This window comes from Neovison vison, chromosome 7 (assembly GCF_020171115.1).
Source record: "Neovison vison isolate M4711 chromosome 7, ASM_NN_V1, whole genome shotgun sequence".
NCBI lineage: Eukaryota > Metazoa > Chordata > Mammalia > Carnivora > Mustelidae > Neogale > Neogale vison.
The window spans coordinates 58,078,087-58,094,268 of NC_058097.1; the positions used below are offsets into that span (position 1 = coordinate 58,078,087).

The 16,182-nt window shown below is 46.6% G+C and overlaps 1 long non-coding RNA gene across 1 annotated transcript; it reads right to left on the reverse strand.

Annotated features, from left to right (window-relative positions):
* Positions 1-6,426: 6,426 nt before the first annotated feature.
* LOC122912124 lies at positions 6,427-13,614 on the reverse strand. Its single transcript, XR_006385549.1, has 3 exons — positions 12,447-13,614; positions 9,984-10,095; positions 6,427-6,756 (listed from the first exon to the last, which is right to left on the reverse strand). It is a non-coding gene; the product is annotated as an uncharacterized LOC122912124 (long non-coding RNA).
* Positions 13,615-16,182: the final 2,568 nt, after the last annotated feature.

The window sequence follows — 16,182 nt, forward strand, 5'->3', positions numbered from 1 at the left end:
ATCTCTTGGTGCAGCCATGAGGTCTTTGTGACTCAGCCAGTATCCATGTTGAATGAACTGGGAATGCCTTCACTGCTCACCTGTTTGTACAGGTGTCTTCTGATGAGGAGAAAGGTGGTGGAGTCCGTATTGTGGCCAGACCTAATCTTCTTCTTTTTTTTTTTTTAAGATTTTAGTTATTTTTTTTTCCAATTTATTTATTTTCAGAAAAACAGTATTCATTATTTAAGATTTTAGTTATTTATTTGACAGAGAGAAAGATCACAAGTAGGCAGAGAGGCAGGCAGAGAGAAAGGGAAGCAGGCTCCCTGCTGAGCAGAGAGCCCGATGCGCGGCTGGATCCCAGGACCCCGAGACTATGACCCGAGTCAAAGGCAGAGGCTTAACCCACTGAGCCACCCAGGTACCCCTAGACCTAATCTTCTAAAGCGTAGAGAACCCAACTTAATTTGAACCGTGTTGTTAAGTTTCAGTAAGGTACAAATGACATGCAACGCCCAACATTAAATTGTGCAGTTTGACACTGACTTTCACATAAGCCCATGAGGCCATCAGTCATGATAATAAAGTTTTCCATCACCCCCACATTTCCTTTGTGTTCTTTAATAATCTCTCCTCGAGGCGGCCATTGGTTTTTCATTATAATCAATGAGTTTGCACTTTCTAGAATTTGTATGGTTGAAGTTGTGAAGTGTTGTGTCCTCCTTTTCCTTGGGTCCCCTCGTGAGACACATTTATTTTACAGTTCATCAGTGGTGGTTACACGAACAGTCACTGTATCTGTGAGATATCCATATAGCACTATTTATTTACTTATTCATCTGTTCACGGATATTTTACGTGTTTCCACTTTTGTGGGCTGCAAGTCAGTCTGCTGCAGAAGGGGCGCCTGGGTGTCTCAGTTGGTTCCAAGTTCCAACTGCTGGTTTGGGCTCAGGTCACGATCTCATGGTTGAGACTGAACCCAGCGAGCCTGGTGTTGGGCTCCGCCCTGAGCGTGGAGCCTGCTTAAGATTCTCTCTCTCACTCCCCTCTGCCCCAGCCTCCCTCACCCCCACTCCCCCCCACCCTGCTTTCCCATGTGCAGTGGTGCTTTCTTGCCCCTAAATAAACAACTATTTTAACATATGACAAATGTTACTAACGCTCCATTTTCTCAATTTGACTCACAAATGTTGCTTCTTAAGCCATGAGTATTGCAGTTAAGATCCAGACTGTTTCCCGACGCCCTACAGTAGCTGTCTCACATGTCTGTTAACCCACGGGTCCCACTTGCCTTGTTACTGTTGGCTGAGGCCCTTGTACTTTAGAGCTTGCCGCGTCCTGGGCGCTGCTTATCGAGTCTCGAAGGCTGTCCAGCTGACCACCCGCGCCCACAGTCCTGCACACTAGCTAGTGAGGAGACAGGTGATGAGGTTTGTCCCCGCAGGCGTGTGTGGTGGTGACTGTCGGGATGTGGAACGGAATCTTCCTCCCCCCGTGGGTCCTCTCCACACTCCACTATTTGAGACGTGTGCTCACCAGCACCACCATGCAGTTAATTCTGCCTCTGACCACCGGGAGACAGCATCCCATCGCACGGGGTAAAGGCTCAGTCCCACAGGATGACTGTCCCCTTCGCATGCCAGGCACAAATCCAGGTTGCCCCCTGTGCTTCAGACTGACTGGCTATCAACCAGAGGCTCCCGACCCTTGCTCTCCCTCCATTACCTTGCTGGGGTGGTTCACGGAACCCTGGGAAGTACGTTCACAGGCCGATGAAGAAGAACATGGAGTGAGGTGCAGAAGGGCCTCCAATGCAGGAGCTTCTGTCCTCAGGGAACCTCAGTGTGCCACCCTCAGCAGACCTGGGGGCTCTTCAGCTGTCCCTGTTCAGGAGTATTTACAGAGCTTTCATCTCCAGCTCCAGCCCCTTCCTGGAGGCCAGTGGGTGGGGCTGTGAGTTCCAAGCCTCTAATCCCCGCCCTTTCTGATGGCCACGCCCCACGCTGATTCTGCTTAGGGCCCCCACCCTAACACACACACCTCTTTAGCATAAATTCAGGTGGACTCCAAAGGGGGCTCCTTAGGAATGACACAAGGTACTCCTATCACTCAGGAGATAACAAGGGTTGTAGGCGCTCTGTGCCAGCAACAGGGCACCAGGGACCAAGACCAGATAGATTTCTTACACCACATTATTGAATAGATATTAAGCCGGAATGTGATGTGTACCAGGAATCAGCTAAGAAGGATGTCTGGGTGGCTCATTCGGTTATTTATCCAACTCTTTTTTTTTTATAATAACTACAGTTTTTTTTTAAACATTTATTTATTTTTAAGATTTTATTTATTTATTTGACAGTGAGAAATCACAAGTAAGCAGAGAGGCAGGTAGAGAGAGAGAGAGGAGGAAGCAGGCTCCCCACTCAGCAGAGAGCCCGATGTGGGGCTTGATCCCAGTACCCTGAGATCATGACCTGAGCCGAAGACAGAGTCTTTAACCCACTGAGCCACCCATGCGCCCCTACATCCAACTCTTGATTTCAGCTCAGGTAATGATTTCAGGTTTGGAGATTGATCCCACATGGGACTCAGCACTCACTATGGAGTCTGCTTGAGATGCTCCACTTTGCCCTTCCTCTGTTGGAGCGCTTTTTCTCAAATAAGTAAATTAATTAAAAAAAAAAAAAAAGAATCATAGGGACGCCTGGGTGGCTCAGTTGGTTGGACGACTGCCTTCGGCTCAGGTCATGATCCCGGAGTCCTGGGATCAAGTCCCGCATCAGGCTCCCAGCTCCACGGGGAGTCTGCTTCTCCCTCTGACCTTCTCCTCGCTCATGCTCTCTCTCACTGTCTCTCTCTCAAATAAATAAATAAAATCTTTAAAAAAAAATCATGTAAGAATTTGCAAAGACCTGTGGGGAAAAATATCAGTTTCCCAGATAAGCAGCTAGAACCCACTACGTTCATGTTTTCAGATGAACTAGTCATTAGGTAAGGTCAGTTGACAGCATCATTTGTCACATATAAATTATCCTAACTTTACCTTGGTTGGGGTATCATGCATGTTAGTTTATTGAGTTTATCCAGAGATAAACTTCTTTTTTTTTTTTTAAAGATTTTATTTATTTATTTGACAGATCACAAGTAGGCAGAAAGGCAGACAGAGAGGGGGGGGGAAGCAGGCTCCTCACTGACAGAGAGCCTGATGCGTGGCTCTATCCCAGGACCCCGAGATCATGACCCGAAGGCAAAGACTTAACCCTCTGAGCCATCCAGGCGCCCCATAAACTTCTTTTTTTTAAAGCACACTTTATTTATTCATTTGTCAGAGAGAGCGCACAAGCAGGGGAACTGCAGTCAGAGGTAGAGAAAGAAGCAGGCTTCCCACTGAGCAAGGAGCCAGATGTGGGACTAGATCCCAAGACCTTGGCATCATGACCCGAACCTGAAGGCAGAGATTAGCTGACTGAGCCGCCCACGTGTCCTAAAACAAACTTCTTTTATCTGTATGACAGGAAGTAGAGGCACTCACCAAAGTTAGGTTCCTGTCCTCCCACAGGAACTGAAAGACAGATTTGCTATCTCCCTTGATGTCTGCATTTCAAAATGATGGCTCTCAAGATCTTTCCATCTCTTAAAGATTTTATTTATTTATTTGACACACAATGGGAGAGCCATCACGGGTAGGCAGAAAGGCAGGCAGAGGGCAAGGGGAGGGGAAGCAGGCTTCCTGCTGAGCAGAGATCCCGATGCAGGGCTCCATTCCAGGACTCTTAAAATCATGACCTGAGCCGAAGGTAGAGGCTTAACCCATTGAGCCACTCAGGCACCCCAAGATCTTTCCATTTTTTTAAAAAGTAGGCTCCACACCTAACGTTGGGCAAAAACTCATGATCTCCAGATCGAGTCGCACACTCTACCCACTGAGCCCAAGTTCTTGCCCTCTTAAAGAAATTAGCTCCCATTTGCTGATAAAAGACAATCCTGGAAGAAAAAAAAAAAAAAAGAAAGAAAAAGAAAGACAATCCTGGTCATGCATCTGGAGGAAAAAGAGGCCTGATTGACAAAAGCTCTGTCTAGTCGCCTGGGTGGCTCAGTTGGTTCAGCAGCTGCCTTCGGCTCAGGTCATGATCCCAGCATCCTGGGATCGAGTCCCACATCAGGCTCCTTGCTCAGCAGGGAGCCTGCTTCTCCCTCTGCCTCTGCCTGCCATTCTGTCTGCCTGTGCTCGCTCTCTCCCCCTCTCTCTGATAAATAAAATCTTGGGGTGCCTGGGTGGCTCAGTGGGTAAAGCCGCTGCCTTCGGCTCAGGTCATGATCTCAGGGTCCTGGGATCGAGTCCCGCATCGGGCTCTCTGCTCAGCAGGGAGCCTGCTTCTCTCTCTCTCTCTCTCTCTGTCTGCCTCTCGGTCTACTTGTGATTTCTCTCTGTCAAAAAAAAAAAATAAAATAAAAATAAAATAAAATCTTAAAAAAAAAAATTAAAGAGATGCTTTAAAGAGATAAGGAAGTGTTTGCATGTTCTCTAGCTAAATGCTGTGACAGAGCGGAGGGGTGCGTCTTCCCATTTTCAACAAAGAGAATTAAGCCTCTTTTTTTAAAATGGAAATTTTTATTTTTTATTTTTAATAAACATATAATGTGTTATTAGCCCCAGGGGTATAGGTCTGTGAATCGCCAGGTTTACCCACTTCACAGCACTCACCATATCACACACCCTCCCCAATGTCCATAACCCCACCACCCTCTCCTTATCCCCCTCCCCCCACCGCCACCCTCAGTTTGTTTTGTGACATTAAGAGTCTCTTATGGTTTGTCTCCCTCCCGATCCCATCTTGTTTCATTTACTTCTTTCCTACCCCCCAAACACCGCATGTTGCCTCTCAACTTCCTCATATCAGGGAGATAGATCATATGATAATTGTCTTTCTCTGATTGACTTATTTCACTCAGCATAATACCTTCTAGTTCCACCCACGTTGTCGCAAGCAGCAGGATTCCATTTCTTTTTATGGCTGCATAGTATTCCATTGTATATATACCACATCTTCTTTATCCATTCATCTGTTGATGGACACCTAGGTTCTTTCCATAGTTCAAGCCTCTTATTTTTTAATTTGTATTTCACATGCTTGAAAACACAGAGTATAGCTGACATTCTAGTAACTGATGGACTTAAATAATCTTTCAGGTGGGCCACCCGGAGTCTCAGTTGCATTAGGAAGCCTGTTCGTAACAAGTGTAGAAAGAGGTGCATTGGTTAATCAGAATTTTATTTCCTTTTTGTCCTGCGTGTAAACAGTATTGGAGTTCCACTTAGGAACTCTGTCATTAGGTAATTTATGATAAGCTTAGTATTTCCTCAACGAATCCTGGTAAATCCTGTCCCTCATTCTATTTGTAGCCTTTCTTTTCCTTACCGTTATGGTATTCTGGGTGGGCTGAGATTCCTGTGTCCCTCAGTTTATAACTTTTTGTGGAGGAGACATATTCCTGAAAAATGGGCATTCAACCCAGTTGTGTTAAAAATCTGTGGCATTAGTTACTATTAGTCATGTCTATAACTCCCAAGGGAATAAGGAGTGTCCTTGGAAGGTGTTGTAATGTGGTTTTTTTTTTTTTAAAAGATTTTATTTATTTATTTGTCAGAGAGAGAGAGAGAGCCAGAGCGAGCACAGGCAGAGTGGCAGACAGAGTCAGAGGGAGAAGCAGGCTCCCTGTGGAGCAAGGAGCCCGATGTGGGACTCGATCCCAGGACGCTGGGATCATGACCTGAGCCGAAGGCAGCTGCTTAACCAACTGAGCCACCCAGGCGTCCCTGTGGTTATTTTTATATAAGTAAAAATACTTATATTTTGGGTGTCTGTGAGTTAAGATGGTCCCAAAGTTCTTTACGGATGTGGACAACTTTTAGGTAATGGCCCAATGGTTTACAATATATTTCAGATAGCATCATTTGTTAATCAGGGTATCCGGTCCTAAGACAACTACCTGATATTTGGCCAAGTTTGTTTTTTGTCAGTCTTGTTCTTACTCAGGAACATCCTAGTTTAGGGGTGGAATGAAGCAACATTTCACCGAGCTCCACCATATCTGATGGCTGGCAGTGCCTTCCCTACATCTACAAACTCCCATTACTCTTTCCTCACTTAATCCTAACTAAGTAGCCAACGTGTCTGGGAGAGAGGAGACCTTCTCCAGCAGCATGGCATCAGGGAAGGGACTGAGGACAGAGAACATCTCCCCTCCTGTAGGTGGACACCAGAGGGCTCAGTTCAGCTTCATGCTCTCTCTCTCTCTCTCTTTTTTTTTTTTTTTAAAGATTTTATTTATTTATTTGACAGACAGAGATCACAAGTAGGCAGAGAGGCAGGCTGAAAGAGAGAGAGAGAGGAAGAAGCAGGCTCCCTGCCGAGCAGAGAGCCCGATGTGGGACTTGATCCCAGGACCCTGGGATCATGACCTGAGCCGAAGGCAGCAGCTTAACCCACTGAGCCACCCACGCACCCCAGCTTCATGCTCTCTTGAGGATAACCTGGTAGCTGTGCCAAGCTTGTGGGGTGCATTTCCATGACCCAAAGCATAGTGGGCTCCAGGTCAGGAGGGTTGCAGGTTTGGGGTCTGTGAGGGTCTCTTTTTTAATCAAGTCATTCTTTCCTCTTATTTCCCTGAATCATGTTGAGTTGATAGTAGTAGTCTTGTAGAGACATTGCTGGACAGGCTGTCTGCCCCAGGTAGTTTTAGCAGAGGAAGGCTCGTCTCTTCAGACACCTGGTAAGAGAAACTCAGGTTAACTTAGAATCCATATTGTCAGTTTCTTTTCCAACCAGATGTCCGTGTTCCAGCATTCAGAATCGTGTTCCAGCATTCAGAATCGCACTTCATCAACCAGCGCCCTTTCCCATGAGAAACATTGTGAGGCTGTGTATTCAATGGGCATTGTAACTTTGTGAGTTATCGATGTAATGCTTTCATTTTCTCCAGTGGGAATCCTGCAGCTCTAGACGTCAGAGTTTCTTTTAGGGCTATCATAGAATCTCTCTTTCTTATACGGGGACTTCGGCTGGGAGATAATGTCCTTGAGCTTACCATTTTCACTTTGTAAGCCATAATGTGAATTCAAATCCTTCCCAGCCCAAACTCCTTGTAGTAACCATGACTGCCTTAATACTCATGGCAGCACCCACTCAGTCCCAGGTGTGTGCTGCAGTTGCCACTTCATCATAGTCAACCCTAGCTAATAAATTTGTTACGATGTTACTGCGTGCCCTGGGTCATAAGCATCCCCTTTCCTATTGGCTAGGCGTTCAGCACTTGATTCAAGCCCAAGGACTTGGTCAACCAATTCCCAAATCCCATCTGTAGGAGTTTATTTCCTAGGACTACTGCCAGGACGAATCTGTTATTCATTAGAATTCAGTCAGGAGAAAGAACCTCAACATTAAATTGAATAGAGAAAACTGAAAAAAAGGACCATGAACTAAAACATTGGAATATTGAAGAATTACTAGTAAAAGTAAAGATGACCCTAAAAACATTGGATAGCTCAAAAAAATGTTTATTTAAGATTGCAACATAGAATGGTATAAACACATTTGTGAACATGAACTGAAATAATATATATAAAAGAAATCATAAGGTGCCTTCAGCTCAGGTCATGATCTCCAGGTCCTAGGATTGAGCCCCACACCTGACTGACTCCCAGCTCAGCGGGGAGTCTGCTTCTCCCTCTCCATCTGCCTTTCCTCCTGCTTGTGTGCTCTCTCTTTCTCAAATGAATAAATGAAAATTTAAAAAAAAATCATAGAAAAATGGAAAAAATAAAATGGCAGCATATTTGAGCAAAATCTTCATTAAGGGACATTTTTAATGGTCATTAGGCCTAGAAAATTATAGAACACTAGTCATTATGAAATTATAAGTTAAAACTACAGTGAGAAAGACTACAAATCCACTAGGATGAAACTGATTAAAAAGAATTACAATGCCAAGATTGGACTCAGCTTAACTCACTCTCTCTCTCTCTCTCTTTTTTTTTTAGTAAGCTCACAACTCAAAATCAAGAGCCTCATGTTTTACTAGCTGAGTCACCCAGGCACTCCAGCTCAACTCTTGTTTCTTCTCAGACTTAAGCCTGTCCTGATAAAAATTATCTGATGTCTTACTTTTTTCACCCTGCACTGATATTTCCCCAGAGCTATTTCTGCCACTATCTTTGAGTAATTACATAACCATCATTAATAGCTCTGCAGTTTTGCATTTCACAACTTTTTTTTATGATACATCATCAATTCCTCATGCACAACAGTCCTGGCAATCACTTGAAGGAACAACAAGCCCTCCTCAACACAGAGATGAGACAGTGGTGTTTAGATGACTCTTGTCCACGCATTCTGCCCCCGAATGCTGTAGCCACTATCACATAACAAACAGAATTTTTAAAAAAATATTTTATTTATTTATTTGACACAGAGAGAGAGAGAGAGATCACAAGTAGGCAGAGCAGGAGGCAGAGAGAGAGGGGGAAGCAGGCTCCCTGTGGAGCAGAGAGCCCGATGCGGGACTCGATCCCAGGACCCTGAGACCATGACCCGAGCCAAAGGCAGCGGCTTAACCGACTGAGCCACCCAGGCACCCTTTAACAAACAGAATTTAATAAGTTGTTCTCCGTTTGAGATAGATGTCAGATTTCTAAAGGATTTGAATATATCTTAAGATACGAAGAAATAATGAATAAGTAGTGTTACTTTGTGATTTGGACATGATCACTGAATATACAGGCGGGAAAGAGTATCTCTTCTGGAACCAGATGCAGAGGTAACTCCTCGTCCTCCCACTTCAGGGCGGCCTGAACATCAGTGTTTCTTCCCAGTCACGGCTCTGACCAAAGTTTTACAAAATCGACTAACTCCTCTGATCACATGCATTTGATGAGCAAGAAAATATATATTAATAATAGCTAAGAGTGGATGCATTTTGAGTCTGAAAGAGACTATGTCCATTTAAATTTGTAGTATTGAGAATAACTGAAATATTTTTGGCCTAATGGTCAAATCTGAGCTTCATGGAGTCTGAAATGTCTCTAACAAGGATCAGTTGCAGACAACACTCTCCAGATGTCTGCGAACTGTCCCTTTAAGAAAGGAGAGGGCGTCTAGGTGGCTCAGTCGTCCTTTGGGCTCAGGTTCTGTCCTGGGATCCAGGCCCACATCGGGCTCCCTGTTCCGCAGGAACCCTGCTTTTCCCTCTCCCACTCCCTCTGCTTGTGTTCCCTCTCTCTGTGTCTCTGTCAAATAAATAAATAATCTTAAGGGGGGAAAAAGGGAATAAACAGCTTCTTTTCCCCGAAGGCCAGATGACTCTTATTTCTCAGACACCCGTGGCGCCACGAAACCTTTGTTCGAGGAGGTTAAGGACTTGGACACTCTAACCACCTGTGCGGCTGAGGAAACTACATTACCCAGGAGGCAATGTGCCTAACTGTGGCCGAGTTGACCCAGTAAAGCCCAGGACAGGAGCATTTCCGTGCGGACGCACCAGGTCAGGGCGTCCTCCTTGTGGCGGGCGTTTGGCTTTTCCGCAGTCTCATCGTTTTGAGGCTTCGGAGCCAACGGCCCGTGAGTAAGACACGAAGGCGTTGTCCCCGCTACAAAGAGGCCGCTCTAAGGCTTGGAGGCGGTGACCCGCAGCAGGCTGGGATCAAGATCTCCCTGCCCCACAGCCCTGCTCCGCCCGCCGAGTCTGATGGCGGCTGCCGCGCACAGGGACCCGGATCAGGTAAAACGTTTGCTCGTTCCCCGGGCCCTCCCCGCCGTCCCCAACCCCAAAGGCCCGAGCGCGGGGCGCCCGCTCACGACCCTGCTGCCCAGGCCCCATTGCCCGGGACAGGGAGGCGCCGGTAGGCGGGGCCCCGGGGGTGAGCGCTGGCGGGCTCCGCGCGGGAGCGGGCTCCGGGCTGAGGGGACAGGTTCGTGCACGGGCTTAGATGTGCGACTGACCTGGAGCATTGGGCTGACCGAGGCTCTTGTGTCTACAGGCAGCAGAAAGTGTAAGGGGAAGTTGTGCCTCAGGAGTTTTCCTTCATTCTCAGAACGCTGGAGCCAGGGAGACCTGGGAGCAAAAGAGGGACAGCGTCTGAAGTCGGGCTCTCCCACGTTTCCGAAGCTGCTCACAGGATGAGCAGGCGGGAAGAGGGGTGATAACGGTTGGCACAGGAAAGATGCCTTCTTTAAAGATCACCGCACCGGCGAGAATGCGCTGAAGCATTCTGAGGCCTGAAGCCCAGAAGGAATGCAGTCCTCGAGGTCACCAGGTGGTAGGCTGGGCTAGGTGATCCTAGGCATTGCACATAGAAGAATGTGCAAACGCTTGGAGGACTCCAGGACCTGCAGGTGTCCTTTCTTTTCCATGGAACTAGGAGGAGTGAGGCAGGAGTCAGGTCTGGACACCCTGGTGTTGGGTGTTCTGGGAGGTTTGGAGGAGTAAAGGCATGCGACTTGACCCAGGTCTCATTGGGCTCCCTGGGGCTGCAGCATGGAGAGAAGTAGAGGTGTGAAATTGGTGGTAGGAAGAGAAGGGAGGAGGCTACTGCAGTAGTTTGGGTAACTGTGATGGTGGCCGGAGTAGGGTGGTGGCCATGGAGAAATGGCTGGTTCAGCGTTAGTGTTCTAGGTGTGGCTTTCTGGGTTTTCTAATTTTGAGGTATAGAGAGGTGGGGGATAACTTGAGGGCTTGGCTTTGACAGATGGAAGGATTGAAGCTCCATCAGTTGAGATGGGGAAGTTCATAGAGTAATTTTCATTGGGGATTTCTGGTCCGTTAAGAGTAGATGTTCAGAGAACAGTTTGTATGCCTCTGAAACTCAGAGGAGGAGTTTGGGATGTAGACTTCTCCAAAAGGTGGAGAATATGTGGACCAAGGAGAAGCTGTAGATATTGGGCATCTTGGTCGGGATAATGGTCATAGTAGCCCTGGAAGAAGAGGGTGGGTCTGAGAACTAGGTTTCCTGCTTGGCTCCCTGGCCGTGGGGGTGGGTGTCAGAACATGGATCAAGGAGAGAAGTGATAATAGAGAAGGAGGGGAGAGTGTATGGTTTGGTATGTGGCCAGGAGCTCCAGGGAACAAGTGGACAGGAGATGGGTGTGGAGGTGTAGGAGTAATTCAAACAATATGATGCTGAGATGGGGGCTGGTGCTTGTTCTCTGTTCTGCAGACTTACCAGGATTTCACTGTGTCCCTTGGTGGGGCCAAGTATTCAGGTGAGGCTGGTGCATTAGCTTGGGGTATAAGTGGTCATTTATGAGACTGGCTGGAGGTCTGGTGCGAGGCCAGTGGAGCTGAGTGTTGGATGAAGTTAGATGGAGAGAGGACAGTGTGACTGGAGAGAGCACATCAAGTGTGTGTGTCACACAGGTGGAGGAGAGCTGTGGGTATCTGAAATCTGGTATTGTTGGTAGTGAGGCTAAAGCAAGAACAGGGAGGGAGGCTTTCCTAGTAGCACTCAAGGCTTCCTCTGTCAGTAGGAACCATCAGTCTGGAGTAGTATTTGATCCTACTTGAAACTGCAAGGCTTTTTCTGGGCCATATATGCTGAGTAACATGTAGAAAGGCCAAGGAGCTGACTCTGGTATAGGGAAGGAGGGGGCTGTTGCTGTGGGAGTGCAGCTGTGAGAAGTGTGGCAGAAAGAGAGTGTAAACACATGACCACAGGACCCTAGAATTGGGGTCATAAGGATGAAGGATATTGCCACATTTTTTTGCATCTTGGAGGGATGATCCAGGAGTTTTTGGTGGTATTGCCTGGTAATACAAGAGTCAGATTGTGCACACCCTCCCTATAGCCAGCTTCTCTCCCTAACCTGTGTTTGTGACACCAACTACACTGACAAGAGGTAGCATGACTGCCATGCCACGTCCAGTTCAGATGTCTATCTGTCCGTCTGCCTGTTGTTGTGGGAAGACACAGTATCAGTAGGAGTGTGTGGAGTAGGTGACTCCAAGGACACACCCAGGCCTGGTATCTCCTCTGAAGTGTGGAGTAGACTGAGCTGAGGGTAGATGTGGAGGATGGGGTTATAATGAATTTGGACTCCTAGGAGAGATGTTGATCATAGAATGAACTGTCCACATTACAACAGGATATGAACTTCGAGGATGTGGCCGTGTACTTCTCCCGAGAGGAGTGGGGACTCCTTGATGAACCTCAGAGGCGCCTCTACTGCAGTGTGATGCTGGAGAACTTGGCACTTGTGGCCTCACTGGGTAAGACTGTCACCTTGCTCCTCGTGTCCTGAAGTGATGTCCTGCTTTTCCTTTTTTCCCCAGAATTCGCTCTTTCTTTCCCACAGCTGGACCATGGGCTCTGCTCATTTCTGTGACTTTCTTGTTATGTGTGCTGTGGGTCCCTGTACTGAGCTATGTAGAGTGCCCAGAGCAATCAACTCCCCAAGCATCCCTCATACCTGTTACTTCAAAAAGTGCAGGTAAGGGTCTGGAAGTCAGGAGTCTTGAAGTTAACTTAATGGATCCCACCTTGTTTGCCTTCTCCCTGGCTGGGTGACTGTGTCCACATCCCTGGCTTCCAGCTGTGCCCCTTTCCTCTAGCTGACAGTTCTTTGCAACTGCTTGTGCCAGGTCATGATCATCATTCACATGAACCATGGGCCGTTCTTGTAAGACCCTCCTTCAATTGTATTTTTATTTTCTTTCCTGAATATTACTGCATGACAAGTTGCACGGGGCCAGTGGGGGCCACTTGGGGCCACTCATTCTGCGTCTTTCATTAAGACTTGCATCATTCAGGTTCTGAGGAGTTACACAGTGGAGAGTGCAAGGAAAACACTGGTTTTACAGGGTAGACGTGGCAAAGATGGTCTCAGAGGAGGTCTGGCCCTCAAGAGTGTCAGCTGGGGGAGGGCATGACATCAGGGTTGTGTTCAGATCATACTGGTGACTTGCCATGTGTTCAGTAGTGTTTTGGTGCAGGTACCACCAACCACGTGTTGTTTCTACCTTTTCTTCTGCATACTTAACACTTTGCTGACTTGTCATTTCACCAGAGACTTGCAGCTCCTTACACCCTTGTGGCCTTCCTCGGCTACCAGTTCCTCTGCATTGCTCCCTTTACGATGTCCTCCAACAGTGACCTGCATGTGGTGTCAGGAGGTGTGCACATGTCCTTACGTCATCCTTGAACCTGCTCTTCAGGTCCAGCTGAGTTTTATCGGGACAGGCCACAGCCAGCCTCCCACACAGTGTGCCCGTGTCGCTGGCAGATAAGGTCCAACTGGAGGAGGAATGAGGAGGCAGGAGCCCCTCCTCTATGTGGTGCACCCTATGCTTGTGTCTTGTCTGTTGGGGTCTCCTCTTCTGGTCTCTTCAGAGGCTTAGTACTGCCAAGCAGCCCCTACCTCAACCTGCCCCCAGCTGCCTTGTTCTCAAAGCAATCACCTGGACACAACTTGTTGTGTCAGACACACCTTTGAAATGGGGCTTCCCCCCTTCCACCGAAGTCAATGTGCATTTCTTTAGCATTTCTGCTTTCATGTTGTAGGCATGGGATGAGAAGGCCCCTTCTGAGCAGGCTGTTTGTAGGAGAGTCCCAGATCAGGGCTTCTCAGGCAGGTCTGTCCACACAGAAGATCAGCCCTGTGAGATGTGTATCCCAGTGTCGAAAGATACTTCACACCATTGCTGAGTGCCAAACAGTATACCCTTGGCAGAAACCATACTTGGGTGCCACATGTGTGAGATGCTTCTCTTTCCATGCAGACCTTCACCAGCAACAGAGGCATGGCAGTCAGGAGAAGCCCTGGAAAAGAGATGTGGACAGGACCTTGTGTGTGACAAGCTGCAACTTCTGTGTGTCAGGGCAGCCTTTCACATGTAGGAAGGTTGGAGAGAGCTCCCCAGCCACCTTGAGACATCTACAGCTCCAGAACAGTTCCAACACTGAGGAGCCACATGGTGGCAGCCAGAGTGGGGAGGCCTGTTGCAGCGGGAAAAGTCAGTACAATGGGGGTCAGTGTGGAAAAGCTAACAGCCACGACTGTGCTCTTGATCAACATTGGAGTGTCTGCTCCGGAGAAGGGCTTTATGAGGGGGGCAAGTGTGGGAAAGCCTTCAGCTACAACTACAGACTTGTGCAGCACCAGCGAATTCACACTGAACGAAGGCCATATGAGTGTAGTGAATGTGGGAAATTCTTTAGCCAGATCTCTGGCCTTAGTAAAGACTGGAGAATTCACAGTGATAAAGAGCCTTACGGATGCAGAGAATGTGGACAATTTCTTACCCATAACTTCAGTTTCATAAAACACTGGAGAATTCACCCTAGAGAAAGAACTTATGAATGCAATGAATGTGGAAAAGTCTTTATCTGGAGATCTAAAGTCATTCACCACCGGAGACTACACACTACAGGAATGCATTATGGCTGTGGTGAATGTGGGAAATCTTTTAGCTACAAATCCAAGCTTATCGAACACCATAGAGTTCACACTAGAGAAAGGCCTTATGAGTGTATCGAATGTGGGAAGTCCTTTAGACAAAGCTCTAGCCTTTTCCGACACCAGAGAGTTCACCCTGGAGAAAGGCCATATAATTGTAGCGAACGTGGGAAATCCTTTGGACAGATCTTTGACCTCATTCGACATGGGAAAGTTCACAGTGGAGAAATGCCTTATGAGTGCAGTGAATGTGGGAAGTCCTTTAGACAGTTCTCTAACCTCATTCAACACCAGAGTGTTCATACTGGAAAAAGGCCTTTTTGGTGCAGTGTTTGTGGGAAATCCTTTAGCCGCAGATTTATCCTTATTCAACATCAGAGAGTTCACACTGGAGAAAGACCTTATGAGTGCAATGAATGTGGAAAATCCTTTACCCGAAAATCTGACCTCATTCAACACCAGTGGATTCATACTGGCACGAGACCTTATGAGTGCAGTGAATGTGAGAAATCTTTTAGGCAACGGTCTGTCCTCATTCAACACCAGAGAGTTCATTCTGGAGAAAAGCCATATGAGTGTGGGGAATGTGGGAAATCCTTTAGCCAAAATGCTAGCCTTATTCAACACCAGAGCGTTCACACTGGAGAAAGACCTTATGAATGCAGCAAATGTGGGAAATCTTTTAGCCGCAAATCTAACCTCCTCAGACACAGGAGAGTTTACACTGGAGAAAACCCTTAAATGTGAGGTACATTAGAATTCTTTGTATTATTGCCGAGTAGGATTCTCTTCTATGGATAATGGCTTTATCCGTGCATCTGTTCTGGACATACAGGTTATTTCCAGGTTTGGAGTGTTTACAAATAAAGCTCCTGTGAATATTTACATTCATTTCTTTATGTGGATGTTTTATTTCTCTTGTTGTAATAACTGAAACTGCCAGAGTGAAGGTGAGTGTTTCACATTCTAAGAAGTGGGAAACTGATCTATAAGGTTATGCTCTTTGGCCTTCCCACCAGTAGCACGTGTCAATTCAAGTTCCGTGACATCCTTGAAACAAGTATGTAGTGGTAAGTCACTTTGGTTTTAATTCCATATCCCAAAGTGTTCGTGATGTTGAGCATTTGTCATTTATTTGCTCTATGTTTATCTTTGATAAAATGTGTGCTTGTAATCGTTTGCCTGTTTTCTTTTTATGTATTTCTGTATTTCTTACATGGAACAATTGTTTTTGAGTACTAGAAAATTTTTCTCCCTCAACTTTTTGTCCTTCTCACAACTGAAAGCCCACATGCTCCAGACTTATGAATATGTTAGTCTGCATCAGCATATTCTCCTCTGCTTTCTTAACTTAGTAACACATTAAATCAGGCCTAGGTTTTAATCTTTGGCAACCCCTGGTTGCCATGGTAACCTTCATGGTAAATGTCAAATTGCCGAGGTGATGTCACTAAACATGGAGTTGGTAAAATACTCCAGTAGCAACTCATTGTGTTTCTGTTCCCAAAGTACTGAGAGTGTGACCATAGATAACTTTAAGAACATAGGTAATAAAACTGTAAAATGACCAGTAAGTGGCAAGTTTTAAATATTTGTGGATGTTTCTGTTTTTGTTTTTTTATTTTTGTTTTGTTTTTTAAAGATTTTATTTCAGAGAGAGAGTGTGCATGAGTGGGGGGAGGGAGAGGGGTAAAGGGAGAGAGGAAGGAAAGCAGGCTCCCTGCCAAGTACAGAGCCCAATGGGCTCAAT